Below are 19856 nucleotides of genomic sequence, written 5' to 3'. Positions count from 1 at the left end.
TATAAAAGGGGTACTCCTTGCAGTTAAACAATAGGTTGTTTGGGGTGGGCCTCATGGTGGAATCTCGGCTATAGCTCACTTACCCCCGAACACGTTCATTTGCATGATACCACTTGGGCAAGTGGGGACTCGAACCCGCGATCCACAGGGGATGCCGGCCGTTTCCTTACCACTCGGCACCCCCCAGTGGTGATCAAGGATGAAATTAATTATAATTAAAGCAATTACTAAAGATGTCGAACATAAAACCACCTACATTCCGCAAATTTTGCCATACATGTCCGCTTGCTCGATTTTTGCGACACCATCGCTAATCCCTCGCTTTGTGCAAAATGCTTGCTCGTATCCGTGACACTTGTCGCTCTCTCCAATTTCGTGACACACGTCGTTCTCCCTCCCTCGATTTGTTCAAACTCGTTGCTCAATCGACCGTGACCCTCGTCGCTCTCGCTCTCGATTCCTAGACCACATCGTTCGCGTCTCTCGATTTGTCAAAACGCATTGATTATACGTGACAACGTGTCACCCCTCTATCGATTCTCATGACACACAACGTCGTTCTCCCCTCGATTTGTGCAAAATGAGTTGCTCGATATCCGTGAACAGTCGCTCCCTCGATTTTCCGCAGTATACGTCCTCTCTCTCAATTTCCATACACGCGGCATTCCCTTATAACAAAGGTCTACCTTCTCGAACTCTAAACAAACTGGCTTTCTATCATCTTGAACAATCACATTTCGGTCTATAGGATTAGCGCTTTCCAACTTGTCTCTTAGTGTCTCATTCTTACTCCGAAAATGTTGCAAATCACACACCCACTCCCTAAGTTTGCTGAGAGCAGCACTAATATCGTCAATCCAAAGATGGAAACCCAGTAGGCACACTAGAGACTTCTATATGGAAGGAGCCTTCCCCCGCGTCAGGGAACTCCCTGTTTGTGAGCGGACTTCTTGCTTGCAGCACAACTTTGACGGTATGGTCCAATTCATCGAGCACCGAATTAACGCTTTTGGTTTTGAGAACCGTAGGCGTAGGCGGGGATACGGTTGGAGAAGGCCACTCAATCTCATTCCTGCTCATTATCTCCATCTTAAGCTCCCCGCCACTACCACCCCCGAGCAGTGTCCCCTGCCATTTTTTCCCCCTACCCTATCCCTATCTAGAATTTCCGACTAGAAACTTACACCATATCACACCAATGAGCCCTACCCCTTACATTGGCAATATCGCAGTCATCACACTAAGGGTTTAGATAATGTTGGCCACTACTCCCCCATTGCAAGGAATCCGATTGCATTGAGACTCATATACCTGCACCAATAACGCCGGCGAGGGCAACCTCTTCCTCCCTTGCCGAACAAATGCCAGTCTTCTCCTCCCTTTTCTACACCAAGCTGCGACATTACAAGAAGTCACTCTGCCATAAAGAAACCCAGGCGGTTAGTCATTACACCGCTAGTACTTCGTCGATTTGACGTTGATCTAAGGGTCTAAGGTAAATTTCATTTCATTTTTATACTATATTTTTAATTTATAGGACATATATAATATATTATGTACATAAAATTATCCTTTTACCCCCACATCTTCTAACATTTATTTTCCATTCTAAACCTCTATTAACCGACGATTTACACGTCAATTTCCAAAATAAAATATTTAGCCAAATGACCCTCATCTATTCTAAGACTTAGTCAAATCGTTTATCAAGTTACTCTTTCAATAGCTCGCAACCATTATACAGTACTCATTTTCAATTAGCAATTTCAAGATGAATTTTTTTATAAGGAGGGCGAATGTGATGACATCAAATATATATACAATTAAAGCCAATTATAAATAATAACAATGGGTCATTAAGTAATATCAATACAGAATTATTTTTTTGTAGGATCCTTTATTCCATATTGATGCCTAAGAAAAGACCTTGTCTACGAGTGCTAAAGCCATTGGTGGCTTAGTCACTCCTGGAGGTCGGCCTGGTCAGAAAAAAATGGAATTTCTATGATAACAGGATCTACACAGATTTTACACGTAAATAAGTAACTATACACTAAATATGTTTGATAGACTAATTTGTAGAAATGCAGAGTAAGATAATAAGAATAATATAGGTTATCATAGGTGGGGGGGGCCCACGACTATTTGGGGGCCCATATGAGTCCTCCCCCATCCCCAGTCATGTGGGATTCACAGAGTCCCGGAGTTCTGTAGGGCTCTAAATCCCGTATGAGAACTATTGAAGTTACGTAGGACTCACTCTGGTCTCGATCTATTGGTGGCACACATGAATTTTCAAAATTTAAATTAATTCTTGTAAAAAATAAATAATAAAATGAATAATACTAAAAAATAGTTTAAAAGCTGACTAACCATGATAATAATATTATATAATATATAATGATTACAAATAAAATAAAATAATAAATCATCCATAATTAATGAAGTAATAATTATTAAAATTATTTAATGGGAAGGTGGCAATACTCCCACATGGCCTTCACCCCATCTTATCTCACTCATACCTTACCCATCTTTTGCCCATTTTAATTTTGGAAAAAATCATATTTCAACACCCAGTCTCCCGCACTTTTATAAATTCAATTTCTCTCCGAAATTTTCCTATAAATAGAAAACTCTCAACCTTCATTTTTTCATAATATTTTTCCAAGGAAGGAAGGATTAGTAGTCAACGAATTTTGTGGTGGAGAGAGAATTTTTGAAGAATTTCTCATCACCTACCTTTCCGATCTCATTTCTTATAGATAGTATTGTGTTCGTATTACAAAATTAAAGAGAGGTAAGTACATTTTGATTATTTAGTTTTTTTTTTTTTTAAAATTCATACCCGACTTATTTTGTAAGTAAATTTCAATTTATTAGTTAGTTCCATAAAGTTTCCATGAGTTTATTTTACGTTATTTAATTATACCATCTTCTTAATAGCTTGCGTTTATTTTTTTTGTTTAAAAAGGTTCTAATCATCGCCCTCGGTAATTTTTAACATTTTCTTTACTAAAAAAAAAGATTATTATTTTAACACAAATTTTTGTGTGGCCATGGTTTATTTCTACGTGCATTTTTTTGAAAATATGGTAACACTTGAAATTTTCATGATATATTTTAAATTGCATAATGATAATAAGATGATTTTAAACTCCTTATGGTATTAAGTTCAAAGTTACAATGGTTTGGGTAACCCACCACCGCAACTTAAAGTTTAAGGATCAAGTTGCAACCCAACACTGTTTACAGAGTGGTTATTTTGTTAGTAGATTTCTCCTACGTGCACACCCTGATTCCGGACGAGGACTTCATAAGGAAAAATCTCACTTGATGTTTACCTCCGTTGATTTAGTTTGGTCGCCAGCCATTTCAAGTCCCCTCTTTCGACCGCACAACCCATCATGGGGGTAAACATGACTTACGGCCAAACAAGCCAATGGTGTTTTTTACAAATATATGTTTATACTACTTGTAAAATTACGTGTACAAAGTTAAAATTAATGAGTTTAAGACGAAGTATAAATTTTATATGAAAAAGGTCATTCTTGTACTCAATGACGATTTAACTGAACGTCTAAGGAAAACTATATGTATTTATATAGTAAAATTTTTTTATAAATTTTAAAGTTAACATTGTAATTTAACGGTCCACCTTATATACTATTAACTTTTACGTTTAGTTGTGGTAAGTTTATGTAGAAATTTTTAAATTACCTTTATTTTAGAAGAAATTTTGAAGTTATGTTTAACTATTATTTTATACGAAATTTTTAAAGCTCATTTTGGCCACAACTCTAATATAATCTGATTTACTTACTTAGCCTCATCTCACTCCAATCAACGTTTTTTATTTTAGATTTCTCTAAGCGGCATGGTCGGAAATCAGGCTTACTAGCCATGCGGGTGAGATAGAAAATAAGATTGTTAGAAATATTTTATGATGTAATATTTATGCTTTGTGGTAATTTTCTTCTTTTAATAATGATTGTGAATATGGATAATTGCGCTTTAGTTAATAATATTGAGTTTATTTACTTTCCGTTATAAATCGATGGTAAAAAGTAGACATATCCTAACCCTTCAAGGGTTGGGGTATTACATGATGTCCTTTAAATTTAACTATCATTAATATGAATTAAGAAAGGTTAGAATGTCTATTTATAAGATTATATTTCATTTTAATTTCGTAAATTTTACAATCCATGCAAACTAGACATTTGACAAGCTAAAATTCCCATACATTTAGAAAACTTGTATAGTTGCATCAGTGCATTGTTTGGTGCTTATATTTTTGGCTCTAGGCACTCCTAACTTTGTAGCGTCCTCACGCGAGATGTGGTAAACCGTTAGAAGAGAAAATATGGCATATTTTCCATTGCTCGGCACACCCACATAAGGATAAAATAAAGGCATTTCAGGAATTAATATAATAATTATAAGAAAAATAAAAAACCCATGGATTATGATGTATAATTTTGTAGATCGTCACTGGGAAACTTTAAGATTGGCCAAATCTAATATCTAAAAAAAACCTACTGACTCAAGAGACGCAGAGTGCTTGGGAGGCGAGGACTCGATGGCGTCCTAAGTGTTAGTTGCGGTTCGCAGCTACGTTGCCGGCTTTGGTCCCAGGTTAGGGAGACGATCGCAGGTTAGAAGAATGAAGGTGTAGGTGGTGGACGAAGAAAGGATGGAGGAGGAAATATAGAGAATGTAAATGGAGGGTTGCTCGGAGGGAGGTTTGGGGAGAGTAGGGAGAACGACGCGCAGAGAAGCGGAAAAGATCATGGAAAGGAGTTGAGAGAAGGAATATGGGGCCAAGATTTATCAAAGAATTATTAGTGATGATCCAATTCCTCACTAATAAATGCTATAGTGACAATCCAAGATTCAGTCACTAATGCTCACGCTCAACTATTTTTTTTTTAAATTTTTTATAGATAAAGAAAGTTTAGTGATGGTCCCATATCTATCACTAATAAAGGGCTATAATAGTGACAAATCCCTAATCGTTACTACATTCGTCGAACTAATTGTTTTTTTATTTTTTAATGAATGAAGCATAGGTGACTGTTCCCAAATTCGTCACTAGTGAAGGGCTATAGTACGAATCCCTAAATTCGTCCACTACTATTCTGAACTAATTTTTTTTTTTTGTCAATAAAGGAAGCATTAGTGATCGGTTCCCAATCCGTCACGAATAAATGGTTAATAGTGATGAATTCCTAAATGTGTCAACGAATACCTGAACTAATTTTTTTTTTTAGATAAAGGAAGCACTAGTAACGTTTTCCGAAATCCGTCCTAATGAAGGGCTAGTAGTGACGACCCTAAATTTGTCACCTATACTATGGAACTAATTTGTTTTTTAAATAATAGTAGTGCCAGTTATTTAACCGTCACTAATAAAGTGTCTTTTAGTGATGGATTTTAATTCGTCACTAATAACGCAGAAATCATCGTTAATATTTTTCCGGGATATTTTTGAGGGAAAAATGTTTCACCTCCCGCTATATTTTTCGGTTTTTTTGTAGGTGATCATGAGTGTGGCACTTTAATACTATTACCAATCTTCCCAATTTTAAGAAGAAAAGGCTTTGCATGCAACAAGAGCACTCACTCACAAAGATCCTTGTAAGATGTTGGCTTAGAAAGGGGCCCTCTAGTTAGGAGAAGTATAGAATATGGGGCTTCGGACTACAAAAGCAGTTTGAGAAAAATATACCCAATTAAATAAGGTATCCATTCCTCAATCAAAGGACACCATTTTCAACCGCAAAACAACTCATTTAGGGACCATTTGTAATATAAGCAATGTGACTCTTGTTCCTAGTGTAGCAAGAAGCCCATAGGTCATGTAGAGAATACTTTGGTAGACTTATAAGTCCTTCTTCTTCACCCACTGAAACTACAATGTGCAATATTCATCATAACATGATGAATATGAACTACCCTAGATATGGTGCTCACTGCAGCCTTCTCAATCTAGTCTTTGAATATCTTTTTACCAACCACTTTAGCAATAGCAGCAAGAAGGATGTGAAAGAATTTCAAAAATGTCATGGAGATTAGATAAAATAAAAAAGACGAGGAATTTGCATGGGGGGGGGGGGGGGTACGTATATTTAACGATCAATTTTTTAACATAAAAACCTTAGAGAGTATCGCTAACTCAATTGAGGAGTTGTAGTTTCTTGATTATATTGGAACTTTAGCAAGCCAATTTCAGCACTTTTTTTTCCCTATCCAAAGATTCCCCAAAGCATACTTGTCTCTACTAATGATGTTAATGTATAATGACCACTTTTCCCCACACATCAATTTGGTAACAAACATTTCCCTTGGGCTCGATTATAAATAGGATAAGACGTGCCCCTATTGTATCCAAATCACACCACTCAATAACATTGGTCTCTCTCTCTATCATATATATAAGCAATATGGAATCAGAGCTACTATTTTCCTTTTAGTGGTCCTTGGCCTATCATGAGTTTTGAAGTATTTTCTATGATTGCCACTATAAGTGGATTTTTCACATCAATCAGAAATACATCTTATGCAGCCTTGGTATATCATATTGAGTGTCGCTTTGTGATTGCAACTATGTATTAGTTTTTGATCCTTCGCATCAAAAAGACTTTTTCTATATCCTCTCTTGCATTCTTGCAATGCATGGCTGCCTCTAGCCGCTTCCCTCCCGCCTCTGGTCACCGCCACTAGCCTTGGATCGCCACTGCTCATCTCCGGTCACACTCAACCTTCTGACCGCTTGTCTCTAGTCCGTTGTCTCTGAATCGTCAGCCTCGCATCTTCAGTAGTTGCCTGCTCCGGCCACCAATGTTCATCCCCGGTCACGGTCTCCTAATCGCCCGCCTCCGGTCACGCTTCCGACTGAAGTCACCGTCGTTTCGAGTTGCCATCGCCCTCCTTTAGCCACTGTCATTGCCTCTAGCACACTATGGATCATCTTGGAGGCTTCAAAACCCATTGCCACCATTAGTATAAAAGGCCCCAACTACTTGTATGGGCTCAAGCTATGTTGATCTTTTTCTAAAGGGAAAACAGATTTAGCGATATGTCACTAGAAATATCACTAAAACAAAGAAATTGATGGTTAAGGCAACATCATTACATAGATCGTCTTGAGGAGTGGGATAGCAAAAACCACCAGATCATCACTTGGATTCGCATACGTGATACCTCAACTCCATTAGTATCCAGTTCAGGAAATTCAAAACTGCCAAATAACTTTGGGACTTTTTGGGAGAAACGTTCACCACCCGCAGATTTTGTCTCATCAATATCAACTTTGGGGCACCCTACACTACATGTAAACAACAAGCTTTCGGGAATCCATCAATAATTTACTATTTGAATGCACTATATTTGGGATCAACTTGCTTTCCCATAACCAAAATTTACTGTTTCCATTAATGCTGAAAATTTTTCCAACTATCTGGATAATCAACACTTGGTTTTTTTTATTTTTCTTATGGCCCTCACTAATGACTTCAAGCATGTCCATGCATATTTCCTTCATCGCAGTCCCTTACCTACTTTGGATCAAGCTGTCACTGAAGTTCTCTCAGAAGAAACTTGCATTGCCCCTCGCAAGATGACCCCTATAGATGCTGTCTTCGCCAGTCCCACGGGACCTCACCCTAACAACAAAGGGGCCTCTATCTAGATCTTCAAAGAATATTGCACTTACTGTAAGAAACTGGGACACATTCTCTTAGAATGTTCGATTCGAGTCTACCATTTTTTGTCAAAAACAAGCCCATGGTCATCTTCAATGTGATTGTTTCCAAAACCCCAACAAGCATTCCTAGCAATACTCATCTCGTGGTTACTCCTTCTAGATCCGCCGTCACTACTACCGAATGTTCATTATCCACTACTTCTATTGGAAACAATTTCAGATTCAGACATAGAGCATATTGTCTCAAAAGTCCTTGCTTATTCTAGTAATCCATCCCCAAGTGCTATGTTAGTCACCTTAGGTAATTCATTTGGTTCTTGACTGTGCATGTTCTAATCACATGATAGCTGATTCCACCCTCTTTTCCACCAAATGTCTTGCTAGCCATACTCTAGCCATTAGATTGTTGATGGTTCTCCCATGAACATGAGTCATATAGAAAAATTTATCAATATTAAACACTTCTCTTCCTGATACTTATTGTATTCCTTAACTCACTCTTAGTCTTATATATGTTGGTTAATTATGTGACTTCGGTCTAATTGTCATGTTTCCCACTTCTAGTTATTGCATACATGATCCACAGATGGGACAAACTCTTGGATAGGCCGTAAGGTTGGACGACTCCTTGAGCTTATTAATCTTCACATTCCATCTTGTTTCTACTTATTAGTTCATACGGTAGCTCCGGTATCATCCACACCATCCATCCGTTTTTGGCATTCTCATCTTGGTCATACTTCTTTTAGTCACCTCCAAACCTTAGTGTCTACTAGAAATTTGGGGGCTTGTTAATAAAGAACAATTTGATTGTATTCCTAGTCAACTTGCAAAACAATCGACATTGCCATTTCGCAAAAGTGACTCTTCTTCTTCTTCTGCACCATTTGACTTAATTCACTTTGATGTTTGGGGCCCATCTCCCACTGCTACTCTAGGAGGCTCTCGATATTTTGTCATTTTTATTAATGATTACTCTCGTTACACCTAGATATTTCTTTTGCATAACTGATCTGAATTACCCCCTTTGTACTTTGATTTTGCTACCATGGTCAAAACGCAATTTCTTGCAATATCAAAGTATTTTGTGCAGACAATGCGGTTGAATACATAGACTTTCGAGTCCTTAACTTTCTTCACCAATATGGCTCTTTTTCTCATCATTCATGCCCAACACCTCTAAAAAAAATGGTTGTACCGAGCGCAAACACTGAGAAATTCTCAATATTGTTCATGCTCTTCTCATATTTTCTTCGTGTCCTAAACATTTTTGGGTGAAGCTGCTCTTACAACTGTTTACACCAAGAACCGTGTGCCTTCTCCCATCATTGGGAATTGATCCCCTTTTGAGTGAATCTATGATCGCCCTCCCAACTATAACACTCTCAAGGTATTTGGTTGCGCATGTTTTGTTCTCCTTTAGCCTCATGAGCATACCAAATTGGAACCTAGATCTTGTTTATGTTATTTCTTGGGATACGGTGTTGAACACAAAGGCAACAGAAGTTGGGATCCTCACTCCAAATGTCTTAAAGTGTCACCTTATGTTGTTTTCTGGGAACACAAGATGTTTGCCTCCACATCCAAGTTTCAACTATTGCACGACAACACCTATATACTCTTCACTGATCTCTACGTAGATCTTTTCCTAATACTCATGAGACAAGCTCTTCCTTTGAGTCAACTTCCCCAAAAACACGCCATATATCTTTATTAGATGAATCATTACCACTTAACATGTCTCTAGATACACCACTTGAGCCATCCACCTTGCCCACTTTTGAGCAACCTATCTCTTTTGATGGATCCACTCCAATAGCTCCTAATCTCCCTCCTCGGTGAAGTTGTAGACACCTATTTTTGCCCTAGCCAAATAAAACAAGGGTCCTCTCTTATTTTCTTATTATTATTATTATTATTATTATTATTATTATTATTATTTTATTATTATTATTTTCCTATATTATTAGTACTTTACTATTATTTTACTAGTACTTTTATTATCTTTATTTTATTTTACTTTACTATACTTATTATTATTATTATTATTATTATTATATTATTATTATTATTATTTTCCTATATTATTAGTACTTTACTATTGTTTTACTAGTACTTTTATTATCTTTATTTTATTTTTACTTACTATACTTATTATTATTATTATTATTATTATTATTATTATTATATTAATTTTTTTAGTATTTTTATTACTATTAGCATTAGTATCTTATTTGATTATTATTATTTTTATTGTTTTTGGTAATTTTATCATTATTATTATTATTATTTATTGTTATTATTACTTTATTTTAATTATTATTATTATTATTGATAGTATCTTCATTTTTATTTTTTATTTTTTATTTTTATTTTTATATATATAATCATTTATTATTGTTTACTATTTAGTAGTATTACCTTATTATGATAATTACTATTGTTATTATTTCCCATTTCATTATTACCAAAAGCCTAAAAAATAAAATAAAATGAAATCAAAAAAAAAAAGGAAAGTTTCTTAGGTTTTCAAACTTTTTTTTTTATATAACAGAGGGAGCGCGCACAGCACAGAAGGAGGCCAAAGACAAAAAAAATAATACTCCCTCATTCTTCTTCTTCTTCATCTTCACCAACTCCGGACAGCCCCATCACTCTCGGCCTCCTATGCTCCAGCCAGCTACACACAACCTCACTCCAACCATCAGCCCCATCGCCGCTGCCACGCTCTTCCATCTCCGCCTCCCCTCATCTTGACGCCTCCCCACCGGCAACCGCACCACCATCTCCGCACCATCGTTGCAACACAGATCGTAACTCCGAATACGTGCCCCGACGACAGAGCCACCTTTCTCACGATCAGCCTCACTCCAACCGTCAGCCCCATCGCCGCCGTTGCGCTCTTCCATCTTCGCCTCCCGTCGCCGCAACGACCCACTGCTCCGACCACCGCTGCAATCTCCGGCCACCTAGCCACAGCTCCTTAGGCTCCGGTAACAAGACCCCGACCACCGTTCGCCTCCTCCAGGCTCAGCAACACCACCGTGACAACCCACTGACACGAGCAGCACCGGCGACCTTCCTCTGCAACACCATCTCCAGCCACCACGGACTTCTGCAACTGCTGCTGCTGCCCCTCTCCACACCAGCTTCTCATATCGTCGCATAGGTATGTATTGTTTCATGTTTATATATGTATATATATATATATATATATATATATATATATATATATGTATGAATGGTCTGTTAATATTATATAATTCATAGATATGTATGATTTATTACTTTAATATTATCATGTAAACAGTGTATTATTTTAGTTTTTTTTTTATTATTATTATTACAAATTATTTAGGCCGTTCATATTAGTGTGTTTATTGTTTAAATATTATTTAGAATTTTTGATTTATGTAGGATATTTATCCTGTCTATTGTTTATATGGTATTTGGGGATTTTGATTATTATTGTTTAGTATTTAGGAGTGTATTATTTGTGCAGTCCAGGTTTGTTTTTTTTATTATTTACATTATTTTCATTGTATTATCAGCAGTTATAGATATTATTGTTTGTATGTTACTATTATTATTGTTATGTGTAGCATTATTATTATTATTATTATTATTACACTTATTGCATGGTAGTTTTCTTTCTTTAATAATTGTTATTTATTGTTATGAATTACCCTTATTATGGTTATCTTGTAGATAATATATATATATATATATATATATATATATATATATATATATATACCCATGTCCATATTTTTAATTGTTTTCATATTTAATACCCATGTCTATATACATATATATATATTTTTATTGTAAATATTAATTGATTTGTTCCCATTTTTGTAGGGTTTCTTTTATTTGTTGAGGCAAGTAGTCTATTGCCTTGTGTCTAAATGTGGTAATATTCATTGGGTGTATATTAACATATTGTTTGTTGTAACATTTAATTAGCTATGTTATTGATTGTGGTATGTTATTTACTTCAGTATATATTGTGTATTTAGGGTTTAAACTATTACGTGTTGTATTTAGGGTTTTAATGGTATATTTAGGGTTTTGTTCATCATATACTTTATTTAGGGTTCAATTGGTCTCTCATATTGTCATGATATATTAATGGTAAAGTTTCAAAATTATTTCCATAATTATTGTCGCGTGTGTTATTTGTTAATTCTAGGGTTTAAATTGCTTCACATAATATTTGCTTGTGTAATAATTTCCATTATTGTATATATTGCATGTATATTATAGGATTTAATTTGTTTTCACATTGTTATTGTATATTGATGGTAAGATTTCAGTTATTTCCATAACGATTATTGTATATATCGTATATTTATTTTAGGGATTAATTGTTTCCATAATGATTATTGTATATATCGTATATTTATTTTAGGGATTAATTGTTTCCATATGTGCATACGTTGAGAGTTAAATTAGGGGTTTTTATAAGTGAGTATTATTATATTTATAGGATGTTAATATCTTACTATATGCTAGTGTATTATTATTATTATTATTATTATTATTATTACGTATGATATATCATTATTATTATTATTATTATTATTATTATTATTATTATTATTATTATTATTATAAGTTTAGTATTACATTATTATTCTTATTATTATATGTATATCATTACTATCTATTAGGTTGGTTTATTATTAGGATATGTTATTAGGTATTATAGTGATTTATCAGTATATAGTATACATGACATATAGTTGTTGTTATTATTATTATTATGTACTGAATTACTAGGGTATTATTACTACCATTATATTATCGATGTGTTATTATTGTTAAGTTAGGATTATATTATTATTAAGGCAGTGTTATTATGATTATACGTTATGAGCGCATGTTATATAATTGTTATTTATGTAGTAGTGTTGATATTTATTTTTATTATTTTATAGTATTATTTATTTTCGTGTGTATATTATCCCTATGATTTAATTGCGGGGGGTATTAGCCTTGGGGCTTCACGTACCCTAAGCTCTGAGGGAATATATATATGTATATATTTATTTATTTATTTATATTTTACATGTATTTATAAATTCATAAAAAGGAATAATTTAAAGAATTATTAGATTAACTTAGGGATAATTTCAAATTAATTAGGTACCGTTCGTAAGGACGAGCGCGAAGGGGGTGCTCGTACCTTCCCCTCGCGTAACCGAACTCCCGACCCCAACTCTGGTAATGTAAACCGATTCTACCCCTAACGGGGTAGTAATCATGTGTTCTAACCACACTAAAGGTTAGTGGCGACTCCGACATTCCATGTTTTTCCATGAAATATTAAAATGATTTTAATTTCGCCGCCCGGGGCACACGCGCTCCCGGGATGCCGCGACAGAAGTGACCGGGTAAAAACTCCTTATTTTCATCTTCGTGACTCTGTTTTTTCCACTATTATTACTCATCATGAACCTCAGTCTTATCATGAAGCTAGTTCTAACCCTCATTTGGCAAAAAGCAATGGCTGATGAACTACAAGCAGTCACACATGGGATCTCGTGGACCAACCAACTAGAAAACATGCTTTGGGATGCAAGTGGGTTTACAAAATCTATTGAGTGTACAAAGTTCTCTTGGTGGCAAAAGTATAGGATCAACTATGAGGAGACATTTGCCCTAGTTGCTCGTATCACTTCAGTCTACAAATTAATTACAGTTTCCGCCATTCATTATTGGGGTCTACTTTATTTGATGTGAAGAATGCCTTTCATAATGGTGAACTCATTGAAGAAGTTTATATGTGTCCTCCTTGTGGCTCTCATCATTTTCCGCATCATGTATGCAAACTTTGTCGAGCTCCGTATGGTCTCAAGCAAGCTCCTCGAGCTTGGTTTGCCAAGTTTAATACCATTGTTGGAGATTTTGGATTCACTTCCAGTCCGCATGATTCTGCCCTTTTCATCTGCAAATCAGACCAGGGGACTATACTTCTTCTCCTTTATGTTGATGATATGATCATCACCGGCGATGATGCATCCAGAATTTCAGTTCTCAAAACCTATCTCAACCAATATGTAGAGATGAAAGATCTTGAAAAGCTCAATTACTTTCTAGGATGTGAGATCACTTCTAACTCCAAAGGATATTATCTTTCTCAAGCCAAGTATGCTTCAGATCTTCTTACTCGAGTAGGACTCACAGATAGTAAGGCATGCACCACACTCCTTTCGAGCTCAACTCAAAACTCACACTTATGGATGGTACACCTTTAGATGACCCCACCCTATCTCTTCAGTTGATGGGGAGTCGTGTTTATCTTACAGTTACTCACTTGGACATCTCTTATTCTGTCCATATTTTTAGTCAATTTCTCTCTGCTCCTCGCACACCCCATTATGTCGTAGTGCTTCACATTCTCAGGTACATCAAGGGGACTATATTTCATGGTCTCCATTTCTCTATCCACTCTTCAATTAAGCTTCGTGCCTACTCAGATGCAGATTGGGCAGGTGACCCCACTGATCATAGATCCACCACTAGCTATTGCTTCTTCATTGATGATTCTCTTATTTCTTGGCGTAGCAAGAAGAAAACAGTCATCGCCCGTTCAAGCATCGAAGCTGAGTATCACGCTCTTGCTAATACAACTCAAGAACTTCTTTGGCTTCTTTGGTTACTTGAAGACATAAGCGTCATTCATTCTACTACTACTATCATCAGCTATGATAATCAAAGTGCTATTTAGATTGCTCACAATGATGTATTCCATGAATGCACAAAACACATTGCGATTGATTGTCACTTTGTGCATCATCATCTCACTCGTGGCGCCATTTGACTATTATCAATTTCTTCTGCCAATCAAACTACAGATATCTTCACTAAGAAGTATCCTCCTGGACGCCTTCATAATTTAGTTTCTAAACTCAAATTGGTCTCCATTTTACCACCTTGAGTTTAAGGGGGGTTGTTAATGTATGTTAATGTATATAACACTTGTCCTACATCGATTTGGTAAATAAACCATTCCCTTAGACTAGACTATAAATATGATACCCTCTTGTATACAAATCACACCATTCAATACAATTCTCTTCTCTTGTATTGTCTTACTCTCTCTCTCTCTCTCTCTCTCTCTCTCTCTCTCTCTCTCTCTCTCTCTCTCTCTCTCTCTCTCTCTCTCAATAGTTTCAAATCTTGTAGAGAGCATAAAATAATTATTGTACAATGGAAACCATGCTAGTTAAGTATGAAGTAAAGTTAAGGAATGAAAATATGATCGAGAAAGGAATGTGCTAGGAAGAGCAACTTGCCAACTTTGAAGGAAAAATGAAAACAAGAGAAGAGCATAAAAGAATATGATATGATGCAATTCGATTATATCACCTAGTTAGGTACCTCTAAGTGACTTAAAGAATACCATAGTTCAATCGAGCACAACAACAATGAAAGGATTCATCTAGACAATGGTACCCAAACATGCATGTATTATAGATTCCATCCAGGTTACAGACATAATACTATTTAGCAGAAAAATCTCTTTTTAAAAAAAGGAGTGGATTGTAATGAAAAGGTTAGGAAATTGATCAAACTAGATCCATGTCACCCTTATTAAAAATGATAATAATAACATAGAATTAGGGAAAATATGAAGGGGCAAAATTTGTTGCATAAACAAAAGGAAGAAAACGGAAAGGAAAAATAGTAATTGGAAAAAGGAAGTAGTATTGAGTAACTAAAAAATTGAATAGTGCAAAATCTTGTTCATGATGTTGATTTGGCAAAAAAATAAAAATAAAAATAAAAATAAAAATAAAATTTTAACCCACTTAATTATAGAGAGCAAAACCACGTTCATCTTAATAAAGACTCTCTTACTAACAAGCTTATCTTGATAATTGAGACGCATGCTCTTAATAGTTAAAAGTAAAAAAAACATTTATCAAGGAAGAAATTTCTTGTTCTTTACTTATCCTACAATCTTATTCTTTTTCATGGATGCAGTATGGATATGAGCTTCATCACTTTTTCATAAAAGAGCCACAAGGCATCAGTCAATTTAAAACTGGCAATACATGGGAAAAAGTAAAACTGGGAATGAGTGAATTAAAGAAGGTTAATTATTTAATGCCCTTCTTGCACCATAAAGGATGTGCCATAGAAATTGCTCAAACATCAGCCTATTATGTTTTTTAAACCTTTGCACCTTATATTATATGACCCATAGCCGAAAACAATTCTCACGGAAGTGAAGATGCACACTCATCAACCATTAGCAGCAGCAAAAGTTGAAAAAAGATAGACAATTGGTTCAAATTTTTTTTTTTTTTAAAGAGATTTTGTTTATACTCTATGTCGATATTCACTTTTTGACCACACATATTCTAATCCAACTGAATACGTTAAAAGAAAAGGAAAAGTAAGGAGAAAATAAAAATCATTCACCGGGCGGTTGACCAGTCTTCCCTCCATTACCACTGCTTGGCGCCATCCAAAGGTGGTTGACTAGCTGCTTTAGGTGATTGACTGGCCTAGCAAAAATTCAAATTTTAACTTGTTTGCATGCGATTGGTTAGGAGTTTTGGGCTTTTCACGTACCTCAATGATGGCACATTTCAACCTTTGACATTAACAATTGGCGGTTGGTAGTTATTGGAAGTTATTTATGAATTTAAGTTTTAAAAATTCAAATTCAAAATGGGGTTCCCTCCATTTTGTGGGAGGTTTATAAAAGGACCTTTTGTGGGAGAGATTGGGGCACATCCAAGTAGGGGTGGTTAAGGTGAGGTTTTCAGAGTTCTTTGAAGGGTAAAAGGGGGATTTTATTTGAAATAAAGAAAAGAGAGTAACCCACACATCTCTTCTTTTGAAAGAGGGATTTGAGGTGTGATTTGAAGTGAGGGTGCATTTCACTTAATCTTTAGAGGTTCATTATTCAAAGTGGTATGTATTGAACCCTCTACTTTTTGTTCATTTGCACTCATTTTATAGGTTTTGGCATGTTGAAGCATATTGATATTTCTTTGAATATTGTGGCCAATGCTTCACGATATATCCATTTATCTATGTCAAGAATGCATGTTAGGAGTAGTAGAACATGTTTCTATCTTTATTGTGTAGGAAAAAAACATGTTTATAAGTTGAAATTATATGATTTTATGGAAATGTGCAATAGGTAGTTGCCAGCCTATACAGGCGATTAACCAATCCCCTTTTGTTTCGAAAAGTTAATTGTTAGGCAGTCAAATAGTCTCTACAATTGGTCAACCACTAAATCTCGAGAAATACTATTTTCTACACTCTTTCTTTATGTCCTTTGGGATTTCAAGTGTTTTTTTTTTTAGTAATTACACTTGGTAAAGCATAGATGATTGAGATTGAGTGACTTTTCTTAGAGTTTTTATGGTTTTCTTTATAAAAAATTAAAAACAAATTCATCAAAAAAAAAAAAATGAATTTGCATGAATTTGTTCCATGTTTTTGCAAAGTTTTTAAAATATTTTGGAGTCACACATCCATGATGCGACATTTGGGCATTCTCCAACCTTTTCAAACATAGTCAAGGTGGGTTTGTGTTCTTCCTCCAAAAAACCACATTTTCAAAATGGATTTTATGGTTTTCCTTATGAAGAAACCCAAATATATTTTCAAAAAATTTAACTTTTTAATGAACTATTCATGATGTGGCCGTTGAATGGATTGAAAAATCTCTTTTAAAAAAGATTAAACATGAGTTTTTAAGTTAGATTTTATGGTTTTCCTCCCAAAGAGACAAAATCACACAAATTCATGAGTTTTACACAAAAAATAACCTAATTTTTTTTTAAAAAAAATTGAACTAAAAATGTCTTTTTTGGAACAACAAGTGCCTTGATTCCTCCATTGGAGGATTTTTTTTTTTTCATTTTAATGAAATCCCAATTTTGTTTATGGCCCTCGCTTATGATGCAGGAATACCATGGTTACAAGCAGGACACATGAGATTTAAAAATAAATTATAAAAACCATCTTATGCATCAAAACTATAAAAAAAAAAAAAAGTACCATAATCCAACTTAAACAATCTAAACATGCCTATATGGAATCAAAACCAAACATAAGCAAACATAAACAAATTACCTCCAAAATCATGTCAATTACCTGCAAACATAAACTAGAGGAAAACTAAATGCTGTCAATTAAAGATGAAGGCTTGGAATACTCATCTTATCCATACAAATGAGACCTCTCATTTTACTTGCCAGTACATCACCTGCAAAATATCTCCTCATGTTGCCTCCCTTGCCTTGACGATCTAAGAAATCCGCCACTTGATTATCTTCTCTAAATTGCTGCTTTATAGAGAACTGAAGACCTTGTAAATCCTCCTCTAATAATTTCCAAAAGTTCCTTTAGTACCAAGAGGAACAAATTTCAAATGTGAGCCATCTAACCACCAATTCTGATTCGCTTTCAATACAAATATTTCAATATCCCAACTTTTTACCGAGCCGAACACCACTAGAAAGAGCCCGCAACTCCGCTCCATTATTAATATCTAGCTCAATTTTTTCATAGAGAACAACCTTAATATTACCAAATGAGTCACGAATGATACCACCACCACCACAAGGACCCGAATTTCCTATACAAGAGCCATCAATATTTAACTTCAACCAACCTACTGGAGGCTTTTTCCCAAACTACTTTTCGAGGAGTTCTAAACTTCAACGTTTTCATTTCCACCTGGAACTCTTTCAATAAATTCTTATCTATAGAGGGTAGAGAACCTTTCATGCCTTTAGCAATTCTTGCGAGCCAAAGCCTCAAAGATAACCAAACCACATTCCCCGACTCATTCTTGTCTTTCATGTGAGCTTTACAACGTCTGAGCCATAATCTCTAAGAAATTATAGTAGGTAACAAACTGATAATCGTACCTTTCTGAGTTGATTTTTTGGTACATCTGAACCATATACTATTTTTCACCCTCCATGGTTCAACATTGAAAATTTAGAATTCTCAAGACAAACACTGCTCTCTTCCTTACCATACTTGCAATGGATCCCATACTCAAAACATGATTAAGAGACTCCTTTTTTTTTTTATTCACGCAACAGTTGCAACATGATACCATATCAAATCCTAGTTTTTTGCACTCTCTCATCTACGGGAAGACATTGGAACATGGCTTTCCATATACACATCGATACTTTCTTAGGAAATAGTTTATACTAGACCCACTCCATCCATGGGTACTGCTCCCCTTTAATTCTTATCACATCCTAAGCCGAGGTGGTTAAAAATTTTCCATTTATAGAAGGTTTCCAAATAAGCACATCAAGCCCCACTTTGTGCTTTATAGATGACAACGAAATCCCATCTGTTTTGGGGACCTTTGAGAATCTAGGTATACTCCCAAGAGGAGGGTGAATTGGAATTTAAAATTTTCTTTACTTGCTTTGTATTACAAGTTCCTTAGTTGAGTTTTAACTTCAGAAAAATTTACTTTAAGTAATTAATCAACCTTCGACAATCACTTAAATAATGTAATATTGATTAATCAACCAAGTTTAGTCAATATTCAATCCAAATTCAATTTGTTGATGTTAAAGACGAGCTGATAAATTCTTAGTATCAATTTAGAATTTCTAGAAAAAAGATCTCAAAATCTTTTGAATTTAAAACTCAGATTTAATGAAATATAGTTTCAAAGATTTGATTTTGTAAAACTTGCAACTTAAAATACCTTTCAGCTATTGATATTCAAAATCAAAATTTTAATTGAATATATCAAATCAACCAACGACCAATATTATAGTATGCTGATTTCAAATATGGATTAACATCAAAAAGTCGTGCAATTCCCAAAATTCAGCAAGATTTAAAGATCATACACATAGAGTATCTTCTTGCAGAAAATTGAAGAGAGTATGGAGAAGAGCTGAGAACCGGATTTTTTACAAGGTTCGGCCAATAGCCTACGTCCTTACTCCAAGCAACCGTTGTGAGGATTTTCCTTTCCAACTTTCTTTAATAGGCAAAGTTACAGCCTCTCTCATTCTCTGGTGGAGACCCCTCTCTAACAAGAATACCCATTCTTGTTGGCCAACGATCTAATACCCCTGAATCGTTAAAAAATAGTAACAAAGAAACAAACTTTATGTCGCACAAGAAAACT

The 19856-nt window shown here is 35.1% G+C and overlaps 1 pseudogene; it reads left to right on the top strand.

Moving 5' to 3' along the window:
- The first annotated feature begins 13494 nt into the window (after nt 1–13494).
- On the top strand, nt 13495–14534 carry LOC131148211 (uncharacterized mitochondrial protein AtMg00810-like; annotated as a pseudogene).
- Nucleotides 14535–19856: the final 5322 nt, after the last annotated feature.

Source organism: Malania oleifera, chromosome 2 (assembly GCF_029873635.1).
Source record: "Malania oleifera isolate guangnan ecotype guangnan chromosome 2, ASM2987363v1, whole genome shotgun sequence".
Lineage (NCBI taxonomy): Eukaryota > Viridiplantae > Streptophyta > Magnoliopsida > Santalales > Ximeniaceae > Malania > Malania oleifera.
This window is presented reverse-complemented; position numbering and strand designations above follow the sequence as displayed.